This window comes from Hydra vulgaris, chromosome 01 (genome assembly GCF_038396675.1).
Source record: "Hydra vulgaris chromosome 01, alternate assembly HydraT2T_AEP".
NCBI lineage: Eukaryota > Metazoa > Cnidaria > Hydrozoa > Anthoathecata > Hydridae > Hydra > Hydra vulgaris.
The window spans coordinates 8,253,675-8,277,500 of record NC_088920.1 but is presented as its reverse complement, the minus strand read 5'-3'; the positions used below and the strand labels follow the sequence as shown (position 1 = coordinate 8,277,500).

Sequence of the window (23,826 nt, the reverse complement as noted above, 5' to 3'; positions counted from 1 at the left end):
GAACAGTAAAAACAAGTGAATAACAAAAAACAAAAAAGTTATATTTTATATTATCGCTGTTTATGTTATTTTTATTTTTGTTTTGTTTTATGGTAATGATCATTGTTTTGCTTGAAAAGCACAAATATTGAATGCAAACACGCTTAAAGCAAACCAATACAAAATATATAATAAAAATAAGGTCTTGCAATGTCAAACTTTATATAAAATATTTATTTATTCAAAATGTATTTATTTTTAACAGCAGCTTTACATAATTAACAGTTTATGTGCTATTCAAAAAGTGAACAGAAAAATCCTTTAAGCTTAAAAAAAAATTTATTAAAAAGTTATTTAAATTATTCTTTTAATTTTTAATATGTTAAAGGTATTTGTAATATTCAGACTTTCCAATAAAGTTAGCACACAAACCGATCATTGCCCATTTTATTTTTTTTAGTAGAAAATATATTTACTATTAAACTTTTGTATTACCTCAAACATTATTAAATTTTTGGAAAATGCATTTTTTTTTATTTTTACTAAAAATTGTCGACGAATTCTAAGGCTGCATCAAAATTTGCTGAATACATACGTTTTGAACGTACAAAACTTACTGTTAACAAATACAAATCACTGGTAAAGTAAATAAATAAAATGTTAATTTTTTACTCCCAAACTTTTTAAAACTAAAAAATTTTTTTAGTAGCAAAGCAAAAATTAAACAGATATAATAATAACAAAAATCATATTTTAAATAATAAATTAATTTTTTAATGCATATATTAATGTTGAGAAAAAAAAAAGTTTGTTAAACATTTAAAAAAATTTAATATTTCATTTAATTATTTAATAATAATTTAAAAAAATTAAAGAAAAAAAAAATTCCAATATAACATTTCTTTATTGTTATTTGTTAAATAAGTTATTTATTTTATTGTCGCAATTTGCAGAAATTTATTATATTGCCGTTGTTTTGTCTTTAAAAAATAAAAAGATAAAGAGAATTTTATGACATCAAACTCACATTAAGCTAATGCATTAAGCATTCGTTATTTAAAACAAAGCCTGTATATGTATGTGTATAAATCAGGGTTGTCACCGTTATTTAAGAACAAAATCTTGTAATTTACACCAACTTTATTGGTTTCAAAATAAAACTTGTTGAAACGATTTCAAACGAAAAATATTTTAAAAGTGGGTAAAAGAAACTTTGAAAACTGTATGAAAGCTTGATCACATTCATTTGAAGAAATATGTGAGCAAGAAAGAATCAGATGTAGTACTGATATTATCTGATGAAGAAGATCAGATTTTTGTTTAGAAAGAATTGACACTGGACTGATGCAACCAGTTGCTCCCAGAAAAGAAAATCAATTCAAACTTATCTCAAACATTTTTTCCAGGATTCCAATGATAATGAGACAGCAATCTTTATAGTATCTGTTGATGACATCCTGAGATCACGCTGTTGATGACATCCTGAGATCACGCATCCTTTCTCCACAATTCGATGTCACATTCAGCAGAAAATCCAATTGTCATTAATTCTAATAGCAGAAAGTTTTCCTTCGTAAGTGAAATTTTTAATGTTGCCATTAACGATGCTGCTAGGGACATCTTGTTTTAGAATTAAACCCATTAAACTATTAACAGTTGATAACAAATCTTGCAAAAGAAAAAAATTGTTAGAGCATCGGTTTGATACCATCAGTATGATTTTCTGCAACAAACTAGCAATGTAACCAAAAAACTTTAATTTAGTCAAAGTCAACTAATCCTTTGTTCCGCCTTACACTGTGTCATAACTCTTGCATTTTGGTTGCTAACTTTTAGGAAGAGTCTCCTAATACTTGGTTATTTTATAAAATTTCTTTCTAATTAAACAAATCTGCAACTTTTTGGTCTTCAACCCAGCATTTTGAGCAAAATGCATAAGGAAAACTGTCAAACTCAGTAACAGTTATATAATTAGCTCTTTTAGCCGCAAAATCATGAAAAAGGTTGCATGATACTTTCATTAACTCCCCTATATTCCATTCAGCAGACTGAAAACCGAATTAGCATGCCTCATGTATTACATGTATTACAACTCTCAACGTTAAGAAGTTTAAGTAGCTCTTGTTGATCACAATGCTTTTCGAGAAGATTAAGAAGGGACAAGTTCACATTTGGACCATCCATTCTTAGTTGAGTCAAATTTATGCTATTATTAGTAGACAAATATGCAGTCATTATTTCAAGTAAATTTTTTGTTGTGGGGTGACCTAAAAATTTAGAGTTAAAGTATCTGGATTCAACATGATTTAGATCACTGCTTCAAAACCAAATATTTTGATTCAAATGACAATTTTAAGAAGAATTGTTGAGGCTTTCATCAAATGAAACAATATAATAAGAAGATTTTTTTATATTTTCAGTTTAGAGTCTGTGAAAATAAGGCTTAAGACCAAAATTATTATATATATATTATAACCAAGTTTTGTTCTACCCTGTTCATAAGTTTTTAACACTATTGCTATCAGGGAACATTTTCTGGTAAAGTAGGCTATTTTTATTACATGAGTTCAATGAGAAATTATTCTGTACTGCATATAAAACAGAATAGATTTTTGCACAATTTTCATCACATTGATCTACTTTGAAAATTGCTTGCTTTTATGATGTAGACTGTGCAGGCATGAATAAGAAAGATAACCTTTATCACTGCCTATTCATTGCCATTTTTTAAACAAATGATCACTCAATCATTCTTCTTTGCCATTTAAAATTTTAAAAATTTGTACTATTCTAAAAAAAGTGCAAGTGTTAACACAATGAGATTTTCTTTAAAAATGTTAAATTTTAACCCTGGTACACTGGAAAAGGAAAATTTTTATTAGAAAACATTTCAAAACATTAAAGATAAATTAAAAAGTTCCCTAATTTTCCTGATTTTTTCCTAAATCAATCATTTCCACTAATATATACACTAGCAATCATAATTATTCGAATGAAAAAAAATTTTTTTTAAAATGCTACTTTTTATTTAACTATTTTTTATGTTTACTTTTGTTATTAGATAATTCAAAAGTAATTTGATTAAAATGCTTTGATAAAAATCATGACAATAATAAAAATGCTAAAGTAAGCAAAACTACATAAAAATGGACAATCAATGACTGTAAACATGGACCGACATGTCGAAGTTTTATACTGCTCAATAAGGTGGGCAGTCTGAAGTCATACTGAAACAGCCTGCTGCCGGGGGCTTTAGTACATACATTGACTAACAAATATCCTGACTCGCAGCGGAGTGCTGCTACATCGACTGAGGGTTTGGCATGGGGCAGCAATCTCTTCATTCATTACACTTCGTTTTTTTCTTTTTCTTCTAAAAAAGTTGTACGGATTAAGATAAGCAAAAAAAGTGATGAGGTCTCCGTAAAAGTTTTACTTATTTTACCCAAAGTAAAGTAGTTTTACCATTTTTACTTGTATATTTCCTAAGAAAAAGGCATATATATTAGATTCTAGTTTTGCTGAAATCAAAAATCTTATTAGCAAGTAGAAGATAATATAGCAATTCAAAAGAAAATGTCTGCATTAAATAGGAAGAAAACGATTTTAAATTCTATGTTTATAGTAAATAAACATCAAATTATTAAGCTTTTTCGAAGACAATGAACTCTCGAGTAAAAACAAGTTGTGCAAATCGATTAATCAATTAAGAAATAAAAAAACAAAGTTATTGAAAAAAGGATTTATTTGTCAAGTATATATGAGTTTTACTTACTTTCATATATACTTTACAAGTATATATGAGTTTTACTTATTTACATTTTTTTTTTTTTTTTTTTAAACATCTTCGCTTCCACTGATTAAAGTTGGAAGTTACTGTAAGAAAAAAGATGAAGATTGTAGAGCAAGATAACGATTGACGGATGATTTAAAAGATTGCAAATTATACGAATCAGGAAAGCATGATGAAAGAAGCGAATTCCAAAGAGCTGATGTTCGAGGAAAAAAACTAGACGAATAAGCGTTTTTGGAGCACTTAGGAACAGTCACAGAAAAAGGATGACACATGATTGAATGACGAGTAACACGAGAATGAATTTTAGTAGATGGCACAAGAGACGCTAGCTCTTTAGAGCAGTGTCCATTATAGTATTTGTAGAAAAGAGAAAGAGAAGCAACATTACGACGATGTGATAATGGTTGAAGGTTGGCTGCAAGAGCAGGTCCAACTATGTTTACAATGCGTTTTTGCACCTTGTCTAAAAGAGAAAGGGCATCATTAGAAGATCCGCCCCAGATATGGCAACAGTATTCCATACAAGGCCGGATTTGAGATTTGTAGAGATAGAGAATAGAATCCAGAGTAAGAAAGTGTCGAGCTCGATAAAGAGATGCCACCTTAGCAGATGCTAATTTTGCAACCGATTTGATATATGGTTTCCAAGAAAGATTGGAAGTAAGAGTTAATCCTAGAAGATGAAGAGTGGGTGACTCATCGAGTACATCACCGTTCATAAATATAGGAAGATCTAAATTATTGCGATAACGATTGGCTGAAAAAAATTGAGTTTTATCTGAATTAAAGTTCACCAGCCACTGTGAGCCCCATGCTGTAGCAGAAGTGAGATCCTTTTCAACCTCAAATGCCTCCTCCAAGCAATCAGAGGGTGTTGGTTTCTTCTCACGACAAGAATAAATGGTAGTATCATCAGCAAACAATGCCACCTTAGATGTGAGAATATCTGGAAGATCGTTAATGTAAATTAAAAAGAGTATAGGGCCAAGGATAGAACCTTGAAGAACCCCAGAAGTTACAGAATAAGAAGAAGAGTGTTGTCCATCGAGGACAACTTTTATGCTACGATTGAAAAGGAAGGATTCAAAGATCTTAAAGATGTTGCCGGATACACCATAAGAAGAAAGCTTATGGAGAAGACCAGCATGCCAAACTTTATCAAACACTTTTGAAATGTCAAGAGCGATGGCCTTAACCTCTCCACCTTCATCTAATGCACGATAAAACCTGTCAGTTATTACTGTTAGCAAATCAGCTGTAGAACGAGAAGATCGAAATCCATATTGACTGTCAGAAAGTAAGTTATTAGATTCAAGATGAGAAATTAAGTGTTTGTTAATTAAAGATTCAAAAACCTTGCTTATGATAGGAAGAAGACTTATGGGACGGTAGTTAGACGAATCGGAACGCTCTCCAGAATTTTTGAAGATAGGGATAACAGATGCGGCTTTCCAGCAGGCTGGAAAACAAGACTCTGATAAGCACTTGTTGAATAGTTTTGAGAGTATAGACGACAGCTCCGGAGAACACTTCTGCAAGACAATAACAGGTATGTTGTCTGGGCTACAAGCTGTAGAAGATTCTAAGCAGGAAATCACTTTAGATACAGATGCTGGAGTGATATGAATGTCAAGCAATGGATCAACCTGTTTGTTGGCAATATCAGGTAGAACGCAATTAGTAGAATCAAGAGATGATATTGATGAAAAGTTTTTAGCAAACAGTTTGGCTTTGTCTTTAGGTGAGGTGACAAAGTCTGAACCATACAAGAGAGGTGGAATTATAGATTTGCCCTTATTATTGATATTATTAAAGATTCTCCAGAAGTCACGAGAGCCTAATTTTTTAGTAGAGATACGAGATTTCATGACCTGAGAATAGCGGGTTTTGGCGTTAGACAAAACCTTTTTACAGTTGTTTCTAGCAGTAATAAACAGATGTCTGTTTTCTGGAGAATTGTTTTGCTGATAAATATGGAAGTAACGGTTTCAATTGGCAATCGCAGCAGCACAGTGTGAGGAAAACCATGGAGGAGAGTGAGGCTTGACCTGGAATCGTCGAGAGGGAATAAAAGATTCCATGCCAGCCTGAATCCACGAAGTTATGTAAGAAGCACATTTGTCGACAGGAAGTTGAAAGATTTATACCCAAGGGCCATCACGAAGAAAGTCACGGAAAGAATCCCAGTCAGCTTTACTGTAGTTGAAAGAGGTTCGGTAATAGGGGGATTCAGGTGATGAAGAAGAATGAGATATTAGTTTTAGAGAGATCAAACCGTGATCAGAAGAACCTAAGGGTGAATGCGGAGAAACTAAGCACTGACTAGGATCAGAAACAAGACATAAGTCGAGTAGAGAAGGTAAATGATTAGGGTTGTCAGGAAAGCGAGTTGGAAAGTTGACTATTTGAGTTAGGGATTGAGAAAGGCAAAAGTTGTGGGCTTTAATGCCTGCAGAGTCACTGACACTAGAGCCAAGCCATTCAGAGTGGTGAGCATTAAAGTCACCAACAACAACTATATTAGCTGATGGATAAAGAGAGAGGGCTTGGACAATGTGATCAGAAATAACATCAAAAAGAGTGCAGTCTTGAGATGAAGGAGAGCGATATAGAACAAAGAGAAAGGCAAACGAGTGAAGTGGTGCTAAAGGAAAGCACATGAAAGAATAGTCTGTGGATTCAAACCTAGTTTCACGACAAATACCTGAATTCTTACGAATGTAAATGCCCAGGCCAAGCATGTGACTATTGGAGTCTTTACGAATCAGAGGAAGATAACCATCAACACTAAGATCACAAGATGAGACAGCCGAACTCAAATTAGTCTCACAAAGAGCAAGTAGGTCTGGTGAACTTTGCAAGAGATAAGACTCAACAGAAGAAAAGTTACTTCGAAGACCACGAATATTAGTGAATGATAGGTTTAGAGAACTTGGTGATGATGATGGTTTTTTGTGTTTTATAGTTTTTGGTACTTTATTCATTTTTAAATTAGATTGAAGAACTTGACTCAAAGCATAGATAGTACTCAGAACACCGTTTAATGGCCCAAGCAATTGCCTCATTACTACTAATAAACCCTAAGCCGTAACAAAGGGCTCCAAATGTGGCCTCCGCAATGCACACCAAAAGTACGAACACCAAAAGTACTTTGATATTTTTCAGCTGTTGATGGAATCAGCCTCTCTGAGAGCTACCACAGAGTTCGGGAAACCTGACTACCAGCCGGCCTCAGAACCATAAAATTGAGTTTTAGAGCTGTACCCTCATAAGGAGATAATAGAATGAGTTGCCTAGTCATAAAAACAGTGACACAAGCAAACCCATGCATTGAGTCAAGAAGATCCAGCATTCAACATCCTAAACTGGAAACAATGTATTAAAAATACATCAGCGCCAGCCTAATAGATGAAGAAGGGGTGCGAGGCTGGTCAACAGATAGAATCTGTTTACCCCATGAGTCTTTGCCTAGGAGGCCTTCTACAAGACAGTAGCTGGGTGCATTTAACATCTGCCCAAGATGAGTATTTTTATCGAGACACCATCTCTAGCCTTTACTCAACCAAGAGCCCCAAGGCAGGGGGTGTTTTAAATCGGAGTAGGCATCTCATAGATTTTGCCTAAAAAGGCGTATCCTACAAGGCAGCAGGACATGAAGCAGATTGTACTGGGTTACATGTTACCAGTAGCAGGATAACCTGATCTGACAAAGAACCTCAAAAAACACTAGAAGTGAACAGTAGAACCTGGTTTTCTTTTATGAAATTTGTCGTTATAGCGTATTAAACACCAGATGTAGTCACCTATCATAGCGGCATCCCATCTGCCCTGGTATCTTTTCTCCATTGCATGGATATCCTGATGAAAACATTCTCCATGCTCTTCACTCACATCACCCAAATTTGGTCTGAAAAATTCCAAGTGTGAATGCAGGTAATGCAGTTTTATTGACATTCTGCATTTCATATCTGTGTACCGTACAATTAAGTTTTCCATATATACTTTACAAGTATATATGAGTTTTACTTACTTTTATTTACTTTCCACAATAATCAGTATTAGGATGATCAGTATTGTTTTTGATTTTCATTAACAGTTTCCAGATTCAAAAACCCAAACTGCATGTTAATGAAAGTTAAGTAACAAACATTGTAAAAATTCAAAATAAAAAAAAAAGATATATTAACTACTTTTTTAAGTCTGTTTAAGTTATTTTAAATCTGCCCTAGCCAAATCTTAGAAAAGTGTCAAGCAAGTATAATTCTTGAAAATTAAAAAAAAACAAAAAATGAGCACACATTCACATTCATATCCAATTGCACTGTAACATGATATAAATATGAGTAAATACCCTTTATTTTTTAGCTGTGTTAAATTTAATATTTTATTATAATAAAAATAAATTTAAAAAAAAATTACTATATTGCATGAATGTATTCATACTCAGCATTGAAAAAAATAATAATAGCAAGTGGGCTCGGTGATAAGATCCAACTTATTTTGACCATGTGTGTATATATATATGTATATATATATATATATATATATATATATATATATATATATATATATCTATATATATATATATATGTATATATTTCAGTATAAATACAGTAATAATACAGTATGAAAACACAAATAAAGGAATGATATATATTGCAAGCAGCTTAATATTCAAGCCCACCTGCAATATATATAATTATCATTTTGGAAAAGTGAATTTTGCAAAACCTTTTTATTAATTTCATCAAGTTTGTAGATAAATATAAACACATGATAAAGATTTAAACAAAACAATTGTAAATAGAACCTGAAACACTCGGAATGTTAAATAATATATATATATTTATTTCACTTTTGGCAACAAATACTCCATTCTATTTAGACTTTGAAGTTAGTTATTTTTAAGACGTTACTTGACATTAAAGAACATTACTAGCCACTGCGCTCAGTTGCTAGAACAAGAAACTCATATATTCTAGGAGCCAAGAGTCTAAATATAAAAATGTGACATGGCATTAACAAATGTTTACTTTTTATTTTTCAATGTTGACATTTTGAGTGCGAGCGGCGTCGAATTAAATTTTTTGATCGAGGAGAGTTTGCGAATAATATTCGTATTTAAGATTCTTGTCTTTGTCTGATGTCAGTATAAGGTAAGATTTTTTGTACACAATGCTAAAGGTTACTCATTGTATTAGTGCACATATTGAATTTTTTAACAGTATGTTAAAATAAGCTTGTTTTCAGTTTTCTGTTAATGCTTTAAGATAACAATATAATGTTTTCCGTATCTTCTTTGAGACAAATCATCTCTGCTCTAACTTTATTTTATTTGTTATGTAATTTTCAGTATTTATTAAACAACAGCAACAAAAAAATGTTACAATTCTGACTTTATTTGTTACAAATTTAAAAAAAATAAAACCATCCATCAGGCATGAGGTATTTAAAGTAAATGGTTTTAACCACTATTAAATGATTTAATACAAAATAGGAATTTTCCAAATGCTATTACTATATCCATTTTTTTTCCACTAAATATGTTACAATGTTACTAAATTTTTAAGTTTATAATTCATTTTTAACAAATCGGAACAGAATTGCGGAATAGGGTACATCGCTAAAATCATTTTGATTAAAATAATACGGCGTACTGATATTCCTATGTTAAATTAAATTTTAATTTGAGTTTCTTTTTTGTATTTTTTAATTTGAAAATGTTTTGGTAAGGCAATTGAGACTTTTAGTCATACATTTTATTGTTTATTGTAAATAATTACCCGTTTTTTGAGAATGTGTTGTAACAACTGTATAATTCTCAAGGTGAGTAATACTTACCTTGAAAAATAAATACTAGTTATCAAAATATCATAAAGTTTGTTTTTATTATAAATAATTATATTATTTATATAATTATATTCCTATTGTATTATATTCAGCGACTATGCATATTGAACATATGTAATAAAATATACTATGTGATAAAAAAAATTTTTGTTGATATTTTGACCTTATGCACAGTGGGCCAGATGGTGGTAAAAAGTATTTAAAAAACATTCTCAAAAATGACATTATTATATACCATTTTATAGCTTAAACATCTGGCTTTTATAAAATGTATATATTTCTGCATAACTATCATGTCGTTTGCATTTTTAACTGTTTTTAAAAAAGGTATTTTTTAATTTTTTTATTTTTTTTAATTTATTTAATAATATTTTTCGTGTTACTAAGAAGCAAAAAAAATTTATTAATATTCAGAGCGCCATTTTTTTATTGCATAATTTAATAAAACTAAGTATTATCTATCAAATGGTTTATTGCAAAGTTATTTTGCACGTAATTTATATCAAATAAATTGATTTCTAATGATTGCGTATTTAAAGTACTTTTCTTAGTGAAAACTTCACTTAAATAATACAATACTTTTGCGCTCCAAGGTCCTCCAGAAATTTGAGACTTGAAATATCTTGTCTAATATGTACATAATTGATATATATTTTAACTATTGTCGACGGATGTCGACTGCGTCTCTATACATAATTTTTATGAGTTGCATGTTTGGGACAGGGGGGTTAACATTCTGGTTTTTTTTGTGTTCCCAGGCTCCAATCATTGTAATTTTTCAGCAAAACATCTTTTTTATCACATTAAAATGAACATGTAAATATGTGGAGCTTGTTTCATGTCTGGTTGTCCAAATGTCTCATGAATAATACATTTTTTGTATTTGTAGGATGAAAATGAAATATTTTGATATCTATGAATTCTTAGTGCACAAGCGTAATAATCTACAAATATCTGACTGTGGTATTGAGGGAACACTTATTGAAGCAATGAATTTGGATTGTAACAAGAAGCAATTAGGAACTATACTAGCACATCTAAGAGATAGGTGGCGCAAGTCAGATAGCAACATGGCTCAATTTGAAAAAAAGAATGAAAAATGGCTGCAAAGCCATGTTCCTGAAGATATAAATATAACACCAATACCTATTGGAAGGCCAATTAAAGCAAACTTTGATGACTACTCTACTAAAACCAAAAAACATAAAGTTAGTCACTTAACTGAAATGTGTTCTGCTTCTGTGTTGCAATTTGCTTCAGAAATTAAAAGGAGAAAAGAAAATCCAATTGAAAAAACCTCATAAAAAGATTTTATAATGTCTAAAGATGAAGCTCTTTGTTTTAGATGCTAAATTAACAAAAGCTTCCTACCAAATTATTAGAAATCAAGCAGTTGAAAAGGGATTTGATATATATCCGCCATATAATGATGTTTGAGATGCAAAGTTGTTATGCTATCCTGCAGATATATCTGTCTCAGATTTTTCAGCTGAAATAAAACTGCAAGCTTTGGTGGATCATACATCAAATAGAATATGCCAGGCACAGTATGATGTCCTTAGCACTGAAGGCACTCCAGATAGTCTTTCTCTGAGATACAAAATAGGCTTTGATGGTGCCACAGGACAGTCCATATATAAACAAATATCGCAAGAAACAGTAACAAGAAATTTAAACGATGAGCAGGCACTTTTTATTACTTGCCTAGTACCATTGGACTTGTGTGGCTTTTTAAATGGAAAACGTTACCCAGCTTGGCGAAACCCACGACCATCATCAACAATGTACTGTAGACCTCTGCGTTTTAAATTTGAAAAAGAACGGCAGCAGTTTCTAAATCAGAGGAGGATCTCATTAGGCTTGAGATTTCAAACTTGAAAGATACTGAAGTTGATATAAATAACAAAAAAATCAAAATACATCATATAATACAAATTACTATGATTGATGGAAAAGTTCACACTGCTCTTTCAGATGTTACAAATTCTAGTCAATGCTGCACTATATGTGGGGCAAGTCCCAAAGTAATGAATGATATTGAAAAAATGATTTTGAAAAACGATATGACAGGCAGTTATCCATATGGTTTATCATCCTTACATGCTTGGATACGTTTTTTTGAATGTTTATTACATATTGGATATAAAATGACTTTGAAAAAGTGGCAGGCAAGAACAGTAGAAGATAAATCCAAAGTAAAGGCTCTGAAACAACAAATTCAAAATAGATTTAAAGATGAAATGGGCTTGATAGTTGATGTTCCGAAATCTGGTGGTAGTGGAACATCAAATGATGGAAATACGGCTCGAAGAGCATTTCAAAATGCAGAAAAGTTTGCAGAAATTTTAAATATTGATGTTGAACTGGTTTTAAATTTGCATATTATATTGGCAACAATTTCATGTGGTTTAGACATTGACACTAAACAATTTGAGGCTTTCTGTTTAAAAACAGCTCGTCTTTACGTTCATCATTTTCCTTGGTACTATATGGCACAATCTCTGCACAAAATTTTAATTCATGGTTCTGAAATGATTAAAACTTTAGCATTACCCATTGGTATGTATTCTGAAGAAGCTCAAGAAGCGCGCAATAAAGACTTTCAAAACTATCGTGAACATTTTGCAAGAAAATCATCTCGTGTGAAAACGAACCAAGATTTGTTAAATCGAATACTGTGTACATCCGATCCATTTATTGCATCTCTGAGAAAGACAGCAGGAAGTAACACCAAAACGAAAAACTTACCACCAAGAGTTATTGACTTATTGATGTCATCCACAGATTGTATTAGTTTATAGATGTGTCTTTTGTATTTTTTGTATTTAATTTTAATAATTTTGGAAATGTGTGTACTAATATTAAAGTGTGACTGTAAATTAAAACAAATAGTTATGCTCAATTATATTAGAATCATCAAATTATTTTAATTTGCAAAACAAGTTTAGAAACATTTGGCTAAAAATAACACTTTGGAACTAAGCATAAATATGTGTTTCTATGCAATCGGGGTTGCTATGGCAACCACCAAAAAACCATGCTTACTTAAATTATAATCATCCAATTACTTTATATACAAATTTTTGAGGCCTATGGATTAAAGGAAAAAAAGTTATGACTTTTTTCCAAAAAAATGGGATTTTGGCCCACTGTGTTATGGTGATGTTTTATCTTTTTCGGGGCTTAATGAAAAGACTAATTTTGTCTACTTCTAGCCCCAGTCATGTACATTTTTCTTTTATAAACTACGATTGTAAAATTACAATACGATTGTAACATACATTGTTATCTTAAATACATGTTTTTGTTAAGGAAAGATATTTTCAAAACAAAGAAACAAAAGAAGCAGGATTTTATTCAGTTACCTTTATACCAGTTACCTTTATTACCAGTTACAGTTATACCCGAGAATTCAAATTTACTTTGTTTATATACTAGAAACGTTTTTTACAAAAAAGACTCTAATCACAAGTACTTTTTAATAATGTGTATTTTTTAATTTATTTCTAATAACAGTACTAACAATGAGTAACTATATATCGAAAGTGAAAACTAGACATAGTTTAGCAACTAAATTGTCTAATTTTGTTGGAAAAGGTAAAGAGTTTGTTTTGTCGGAGGTACCCACAAAAAGATCAGTAATTTAAATGTGTATTCTTCTATAGGTTAGCTTTTATTTATTTTTTTTAACTTCTAAAATATTTTCAAAAAATATTATATCAAAAATATATATTGACTTAATATAAATTATTTGTGATAAATAACTAAATCTATATCTACCTTTTAGGAAAGAAAAGAAATAGAATTTGAATGTAGAAAAAGTAATTTTGCTACAAAAGAACTAAGCAGAGAACTTGCTAAACTGGTGACAGCTCAATGGTTCAAAGCAAATAGTATGTTTAAACCACCAGTTACAATTTCGGAAAAATAACTAACAGAAAAAATAAGTAGACTATGGTTTAAAATATCTAGGTTTTTAAAAAACACAAAACCATCCAAAGAAGCAACCAACAAAATAACTAATGAGCTTAATAGCCTCTTTGATATCATATCATGTAATCATACAATCATTATATGCACAGAGGCAGATCATTTTGCAATGATCCCAAAAACTGCCAATTAGATGCACATGTTTATTGTTCATGCCCTCTATTACAAAAAGTTCCTGTACTTGATCTTCTTTGGCTTTGTAATCAGAGGCTTAAAAAGAAAGAGATTTCTACTATGCAAATTGGTTTATGTGATTATAAAGAATCGGTTTGCCTACGGAGAAGAGAAAATAGGAAAAACATTCAGGAAGAAGCTGCAAGAAAAAGGGAAAAAAAAGAAAATGAAAGAAAATATGAGTTGAATAAATTTCAGGTTAGCTCAATAAGCATGAATATAATTCTTTAATTGTTTTAAAACATTTATTACCGCAATCTAAGAAAGTCTTTAAAACTAACTTTTTAATGTTTAATATATATTAAACTTTTTTAAAATTAAAATTTATATATTCTATTATATATATTACTTACCAATATTGGTAAGTAATAATATTATATTATAGAAACTGCATGTTTAAAAAATTTAGAATCCTGAACTTGTTTTCAATCTGCATGAAGAAAACAAAAATGGTATTGATGATACTGACGATACATACAATGTAAATACTGCACAACCAAAAAACGAAACAAAAACTTTGGTCGACAAGTTGCTTGAAGAAAAACTAGGAAAATTTGCATCACAAGATACTTAAAAAACCAAGTCTAAAGCAAAACAAAATGACTATAACACATGCGGCATCAGCTGCAATAAGATATAGTATTTCTAATGTTGGTGGGGCTGCTATAATCACTAGTATAATAAAAAATTTTATAGCTGCAGGTTATCTTTCTCCTGATATGTCATACCTTTCTGTTGACCCAAATAAAATGCGAAGGGCTAAGAATAATGTAATGAAAGAAAATACAATTATTGAAGCTAATAAATGTAGTAACGAAAATATAAATGGAATTGCTTATGATGGAAGAAAAGACTGGACAAAAACGTTAATTCCAGATAAATACGGAAAACTTCACCCTAGAGTCATAAAAGAGGAGCATAAATGCGTATCTTGGGAGCCAACTGGACGTTATCTTGCTCACATCACGCCAGAACTTGCCCTTCATCCGGAAAAACCTACAAAAAAAATAGCTGAAGCACTCTATGATGTGCTTGAAAAAAACAATGCAACTGAGTCATGCATAGTAATAGGTGGAGATTCAACTAATATCAACACAGGATGGTCAGGGGGAATTCATGCCCATCTTGAAAAAATGTTAGGACATAAATGCTATTGGGCGATTTGCATGAAACATACATATGAACTCAAGCTACGACATTTAATTATATCCCTTGATGGTCCGACAAGTAGCAAGGACGGATTTACAAGATCAGTTTGCAAAAACCTTAAGTATGTAAATGATATGACAATAAATTATAATTTTACACCCCTGCCAGATGGAGAGGAGCTTCCAAAACTTGATGAGAAAGACATAAAAAGTTTATCTACTGATGCTTATATCAGTTACAGATATGTAAATGCTATCAAGTCAGGAAAACTTTCTTCGGATCTCGCAAATCTAAAATGTGGATCACTGTCTCATTCTCGCTGGCTTACAACAGGTATGGCTTTGATGTTTTTGTGGACAAGAAATCATAACCTTAAATACAGTGATGGAGACACTGCTGTTCGAAAAAGAATATCTCCAAAAATTACCCTTGACGCTACTATTCTTCAAGAATTAATTTCTTGGAATGTAAAAGATTGTTATGAACCAATATTTACATGTAATCTTTCTAAAGTGGTGGTCTCCAAATTCATTGAAAATCCATTGAAAATTCCTAAATTCAGCATTCACACTCAAGCAACAGAACGCTGCGTCAAAAGCGCGATGGAAGCATCTGCCATTGTTTACGGCCAAGTAAGAAGAGATGGATTTATTAGAACAAGAATGATACACAGGGACAAAATTCTTACCTTTAAATCAAAGAAAGATGTTCTTGAAATAATTTAACTTAGAAATAAAACAAAATTATACATTTTGTATTTTTTTCATTTTTTATTCAAAACTTTTACCTGTTAAACTTGAAAACCGCTTCTAATGAGAAGTACTTTTTTTAATAAAATATTTAACAAAAAATAGTTTTGAAAATAGTTTTAAACCTTTTAGCAATTTAAAAAATATGAGGTTGAGTAATTTTTAGATTAAAAATTCTTTCCCCTACATAAGGGACAATGACATAAATTCATTTGTTCTGAAGTGGCTCAGGGGGTTTGGGAGGGGGAGGGTGTTCCCATGCTCTTATCACTAAGAAAAATTAATCAATTTCTGACAAAACAATGCTCTTTGACATAAGTATAAAAATAAAATAATTTAGAATTTGCACTTTTCTAAAAAAATTAAAATTGCTATAAATAATGATATATTGCGTATCTAAAAGTGTCAATTGCCTTACCAAAACGTTTTCAAATTAAAAAACACTAAAAGGAAACTCAATTTAAAATTTAATTTTACATAAGAAAATGAGTACGCGCTTTGAAAAGTAGTGATTTTCATAAATTATGGTACCAAGCGATGCACCCTATTGCAGAACAAAATATTTCATAAAAAAACATCCTTTTTAGAAATTAATGGAGTGGTAATAAAAGATAACATTATTGCCATGGATTGTTCATAATATTATAGAAAAATATCTAAATTTTATATATTAAATTTGAAAAACGTCTAAATTTTATATATTGAATATAAATTATGTTTTTAATTAAATGTTTTTAATAAAAAACATAATTATTTTTAATAATTCTTTTCATAGAATGCAAATCTGAACAGTATTTTGGAACAGAGTGAGGGAACCCTGACAGAGTACTATACAAAAATGTTATTAAAAAATAAAATTTCGTATTCAAATTTGGAAGACCCGGATTCATAGTCTATTACTAAATACTAGTCTATATAGATAATAAAGTTTATATAGACAGTTTATATAGACATAATATACGGTAACTACATGTTTCATGTTTTTATTACAAGCATTATATGACGTACATGTTGATTGTGAAAAATCTGAATTTAGTTTAGGTAAACTTTTTCAAAAAAAAATATATTTATTGCAACAAGCTAAAATATTTTTTCTTCCAAATAAAAATTTTAAAATCGTGCATTTAAACTTTTAGTAAGAAAACATTGAAAATAATGATAAAAGTAAACATTATAAAATTTAAGATTCATTTAGATAAATTGAATTGCTGAAAATAGTTATTGATTATTGCTTTTTTATAAGTTTTTTTTTATCAAAGTTGTAAATTAAAAAAAAACTTTCTTAATTTTATTATAAAATAACATAAGAAAATCACATTGTAAAAAGAGAATGTTCAATGAAATTATTAAATGTATTTTTTAATGAAAGCATTACTTGGAAAGACCATATAGGTACAATATGGTACAATTCCATCTGTCAATCAACCATAAATTCTGAATAATATTTTCAAGAATATTTACAAAAAGTAATTTTACTAATTTTAAGCAAACACCAAAAATACAGATCTTTATATATATAATTAATAATAATTATAAAATAGTAATGATAATAATAAAAATAGTATTTATAGTAATAAACATAAAAACTACTACAATACCAAAACAACAAAAACAAAAACAAGATTAATAGTAATAATAATAACAGTAATAATAATAATAAAAATAATAAGTGTTATTATAAACACACTATACTATACTATGTTGGCAACAATAAACATATAAAATAATACATATCAATAAAAAATACATACCAATGCAAACAACGCGCACTAAAACATATAACAATATGAACTATTCACAATAATGCCTAATGAAAAATACACAAGAAAACAAAAAACAACAAAAAACAATAAACAAACAATGCAAACAGTGCAAAAAAATACATTATAAAATAAAAAACTTCATCAAATATCAAAATATGCATTTTAACATAAAATACTTACGGCTGGTATGAAGATGGGACCCATGTGGTATAATGATCACCTTTTCCAATCAAGAGCAGTTTTATTGGCATTTATGCAATAGAATAGTATTTTTTTTTATATAATAGCAGTTCTGTGGCAAGTTGTAAGGCACAATATAATAAGAAACATAATTTGTCTTATTATTTACCACTGAACTATTGTATAAATTAAATATTACTCTTTTGCATAAACAGCAAACATATGTATGCTATTTATACATACTCTAAAGAAATAATAAAACAGTCTGAATAATAAATTGAAAATTTTATTATATACAAACAACTTTACTGTTACAGACTGTTGAAGGTTAAAATTGCAACAGCAATTTACCTAACAGCTCAGAAATGCAAAATATGCTCCACACATCAATAATATTACAGCCTAACACTACAAGAGATCAGATTCACTCTGTTTTTAAGAGATCGAGTCTTTATAGATCAAGCATTTTATTTGCAGAGCATAAGAAATATCAAGGAAAAACATTGGAAATATCAAGGAAAAACAAGAAATATCAAGGAAAAACATCTTCAAGCAAAGCATTATACCAACCTACAAAGAATGATTATACAACGATGTTTAATGGATGTCTTTTAATGAATTTATGTTACAAAATTTTAATTGTGATCTACTAAATAGAAAAAACTAAACAATGGAAACTAATACTCATATACAACTTATTAAACATTAAATACAATAACAAAAACTAATTTTAAATTAAAAAATTGGAAAACCATAGTAACCACTTGAGTGTGACTTATAATATTTATTTTAAGTAGTAAAAAACTTCAAAGTAAGGTTAATAAAAAGAATTTTATTAAAATATCCTAAACTCAATATTTAAAATATTACACACACAAACAAAACACCTTTTATCAGATTTTATACAAACAAAAGACTGTTATAAAGTTATCAAGATTAAATAATCAAAAAAAAAAGAAATAAAAATTTATCTTTTAATGCGTTTTGCGTTATTTTAAATCTGCTCAAGTCAAATCTTCGAACAGTATATATTATATTATAAAAATACAAAACAATAATACATTTAAAATATATATTATGAAAATAAGAGTTTAAATTATCCATTCATATATATCATTATCTGAATGATATTAATGTATTCATAATCAAAATGATTATATTTACTAAAATTAAACAAGTATGAATGTATTTTCATACATTCATATATGCTTTTTTACATACCATTGATTATTCGTTTGTTTTTTTTCGTTGTTTTTTTTTATACCTAGTATTGAAAAAAAAAAGATTGGGAAGTGGGCTTGGTGATAAAACCAAACATGTTTTCACCGTGTATTTTTTTATAACAATAAAGTGTAACTTTTCTTTTAAGGCAAATACATGAGTAAAGTATGAATTAAAGTATGAATTTATTACAGTATGAATACAGTATGAACACATACTGCTTAATTAAAGTACGAATACACATTGGCTTGATAATCAAGCCCACATGAGCTATATATCTTTTTCTTTTTTTTTTTTGAAAAGTGAATTACGCGAAATGGTCCCAATAACTTTATTAAATTTGAAAAAATACAAACACATTATGTAGACAAAAACAAAAAAAATCATAAATAGTACCTAAGAAACTTGGAGCATTAAACATTAAATATGACTATTGCATTTTTAGTAACAACTACTCTATTCCATTTTGAAATCGATGGTAGTTATTTGACATAAACGATGACATAAAAGAACATTGCTAACCACTGTTCTCAGTTACAAGAACAAGAAACTAAGACATTCGAAACACCATGAAACTTAGTATCAAAATGTCACATGCCATTAGCAAATGTTTACTTTTCGTGACGCAATGTTGACATTTTGTAGGTACGTGTGCAAAATTTTTAAACTATTCAAATATTCACTTATTATACATCATTGTAAAGAGCTTTAAATCAGTATTACAATGGTGAAAATTTCATAAAAAACAAATAATTCTACTAAAAGTTATGCCCATTTAAGTGACAAAAATTCATTATAAGGAATGTTTAAGAAAACTGCAACCAACTTAAAAAATTAGCGTTCGGCTTACGGTAGTTTTATAATTGAACTTCATTGCAGGGTTGCCAGGTTTTTTTTCGGCAATAAGCCAAAAATGAGTAAAAAATAAACCAGAAATAAACCAGAACAAAAACAAACAAAAAAAGAAGTAAAGTTGAACTATTTTATTCAAAAATATATTTGGTTTAGTATTAATCTCTAAAACATTTAATAAAGTTCCGCCAATAATTGAAGGTCGTCCTCATTTTCGCATGCATCTGTTGTGTAAATTTCATTTGCGACTTTTGAAATCATTGATTCGGGAATGTTAAAGTCTTTACAACAAATCTTTTGGCTCATTAAATAAGATTAAATGCGAATGACTGCATCCAACACTTGGTTTGACATTCTGTTTCTTTGTTTGCTTTTCACATAGGTGACCTGTGAAAAGACTCTCTCAACAAAACAGTTAGAAATAGGAATACATAGACAAGCAAGGCAGTAGTCAGAAATGTCGCGAAAAGCGTGATGTCAAAAATGTCGACATAGTCCCTTAAAGTTATCCAGAATTCAGCAGTATTTTTAGGAACTTCTTTTTCTTTAAAAATATTAGACTCAGTCCATTCAATGATACTGACTTTTCTGTATTGGTTTTCAATTTCTTGACTTTTTGAACCCATTAGGTGAGAAAAAGGTAACTTTGAAAATGGAACCTTTTCAACTTGGGAAAGAAATTTCATTGAAGACAGATTTGACAAGCTGTGAAAAATTGATCTGTTCTCCGGAAGTCTTTTTTCAAGCTCGGTTATAGCCCTCTGAAGAAAATCATGACAGCGAATTTTTGTATTTTTGACTGATACTTCAGCATTCAGTTTTGCATTTGGAGGTTGCCCTTGAATGTAATTTTCGCTTTCTGAGGAAAATTTGTCTCCGAAATCAACACACTGGAGAGAAAGTACAAAGCCTTTAGTATCGAAAACACGCTGCTTTAAACTTTTGAGGTGCATATTTAGCTCATTCATTAGATTTTCTGGATCAACATTTGACCCTTGAAAGAGAGAGTTTAGACGCTCAAACTCTTGAATGACTGGAGTGAGAAAAACAACATAGAGGTAAAGGGTGTTGTCTTGGAATATTTTGCTTATTGAAGAGATTTTGTAACGGACCTCAGAGTTTGCATTCATTCCAGCACAAATAAAGAACGCTTTTAGTTCTTGCCAATTCACAAGCAAATTATAAAAACACTTTTCTCGAACCAACCAACGAGTTGCAGAAAACTTTTGAAAAGGGGATGGGGTTCCCACGCGTTTATTGTTTGGATTCATGAGTTCAAATAGCTTTTCATACTCGTTTCGACGAAGAATCCTTTTGTTAAAATACCGGGGAACCTCGCTCAGAAGAAAGCCGACTGGAGATGGAATTGCACTAAAGGCATTTTGCACCACAAGATTTAGAGAGTGACAAATGCACCTCATCATAATACAGTTAGGCGATTTAGATAGTACACGAGACCAGACTGAGTTATGTATGCTATTAACATTTGAAGCACCATCTGAACTGTATCCGATGTCAGTTGATCCAATCGAGTGGAGTTTATAATTTAAAGCATTAAAGAGATCTTCGCCTTCTGTTGAGATCACTTGAATGAGGCCAAGGAAGTCATCGACAATCTGTTTCTCTTTTTCTGAAAAATATCTCACGCATATTGCAAGGTGCTTGATTGAACTCACATCCGTTGATTCATCAATGAGGATGGAAAACGGCTTTGATTTGATTTCTTTAGAAATTTCTTCTTCTAGAGTTGATGAGATAACATTCTGGATTACTTTAGTGCACTTAGTGCGGTGGAGTTTTAGATGTTCCAGGCGACTGCCTACACCAAACTTTGAAATAATTTCACAAAAATGGTCAGCAGTTGAAATTGCTGAGTGACAGCATATACACATAGCAAGCTGAATGTCTGCTTTTTTGTTTACATCTGAAATTTTTACTAGACCTGGAAAATTAATCTTCTTTTGAAACGGATTCAAGGTTTTTTCTCTTTTAATGTGTGAAGCTGCATTTTAATGTTGCTCTGAGCTACCTTTGTGGGGACGTATATTAATGCGGCAGAGGCGACAAAAAGCTTGTTCAGATGCATTAGAGCTTTTTTTTATCCAGGTAAATTCTTTTTCCCACTCACTTCGATAACTACAAGAGTTTTCATATGATTTTTTTTTGGCATTTTCTATTTAAAGATGTTAATCTGAAAAAAAAAATCAAATATAAGCTACAGATTATTAAACTTCATAACAATTAGGTATGATCAATTTTTAAGTTATATATTTTAAGAAGATAGCAAAGATTAATTAGTTATTTGAATAGTACCAGTTACTAAATTTTTAATATCCGCAGAAACAATCGTTTTACCTTTTTTAAGTAAAGTGTTTCACTTTAAATCGTCTTTTTCAAATGCCAGAATTTTCTAAAATTTTCCGCAAATGCAATAATTTATTCAAAAAAAACTTTTTAATCAAAAAAACGAACTTTAAATGAATGGGCCGAATCCAAATAAATTGTTTGAACTTGTTGAAACTCATGAGTGAGAGTTAATTCATTCTTTGAATTTCTTTAAATTTCTTTAATAAGCCGCAATAAACAAAATAAAATGTTTTTTTACTCATTTTCGTTCTTTTTTTCTTTTCGTTCATATTTTCATTCATTTTTGTTTATTTCGCTCAATTTCACTTTTTTTATGAAACAAAAAAACTTGATTTATTTGATTTAACACAAAAAAAAAACCAGAAGTAGACCAGATTTAATAAAATAATCCAAAAAGAAAAAAAAAACCAAACACTTTTAAAAAAAACCAGATTTAAACCAGATTTTCTAAAATAGGGCAAAGAGCCCTAATAATGGCCGGGTCTTATTAAGAGCCAAATTTGGGTCCGCTTTTATTGCATTTATTTATTTGGCGAAACATTTATCTAGTTGTTGATTATACTTTTCTGTTTCTTTAATATATCTATGTTTTAATCTAACTTTTATAAATGTTTTTTAAAGTCTTGATTTTAAGGAAATCTTATTTTTCTCAAGGTTAATTTAAGTGAATATTTTATGCTGTAAAAAGTAATTTTTGGTTTTTTCATGCAACTTTGAGACATATTTTAACGCAATATTCTTTCAAGTATGTCTTTTTGGTTTATTTTGATCTGTTGTGTACTTTAATATTATTACGTAAACTGTTTTGTTCGTCAATATACGATAGGCAGAAGCAACAATATAACCTAAACTCCCACATTTCAAATAGGTCTCAATAATAGCCATTTATTTAACCAAATAAGAGCCACGGCTCCTATTTTTAATATCGAATTATTACGTGGCTATTATTAGGACAATAGTTTAATTTATTGTGTATATAGTTTAAACACAAATTGTGTCACAATAAATTAGACTTATATGTCCTTATTATAAAAGTTCTAATAACTTATATATCCTAATTGTATCCTTATTATAATTATACTTAATGTTCATACATGGTAAAGTAAATACTGATTATATTTAATATAAGGCTTATATTAACTATAATCAGTATTTACTTTAAGATGTATAAATACTACGTATAATAAGTATTTACTTTACAGTATTTATTATAACGGTTTATTATGTCTGCAAGTTTGCAATTTTATTTGTTTTAATGTTTGTAAATATTTAAAGTAATGGTTTGTATTTTATAATTTATATAATACAAATAAACAAAAATTATTATTATTAAAATTTACTTGCTACATTACAATTTAAAATATATATATTTTGTATATTTAATTTAATGCTCACTAAGTATTATGTATTATAAGTTAGAGATTGGAATTACCGAAAAACGGTTCCTTCGGTAAATTTTGGATCCTAATTTGATAAGGAACCGATAACTTAGGTTCATTTTTATTCCTTATTTTAGACAAGATTCGAAATTTCGGTAAATTTCGATTCCTTATTTTAAGAAAAAATCGAAATTACGGTAAATTTCGATTCCGATTCTGATAAAGAACCGATAACTTCGGTTCTTTTCGATTCCTAATTTTAAGCAATAATTGAAATTACCGTAAATTTTGGTTCCAATTTCGGTTCTTAGCGGGAAATATTGCAAAAAATCGAAAATGCTATAAAGAATCGAAATTGTTACTAAGAATTGAAAAAC

At 29.7% G+C, this 23,826-nt stretch overlaps 1 protein-coding gene across 1 annotated transcript in view; it reads right to left on the bottom strand.

Annotated features, from left to right (window-relative positions):
* The window catches only part of LOC136075082 (uncharacterized), a 44,660-nt gene extending 24,952 nt beyond the window's left edge, over positions 1-19,708 (bottom strand). The window contains exon 1 of the mRNA XM_065787320.1: positions 19,248-19,708. The gene's annotated coding sequence lies outside the window, so the exon portion shown is untranslated. The remainder of the gene's footprint in view (positions 1-19,247) is intronic.
* Positions 19,709-23,826: the final 4,118 nt, after the last annotated feature.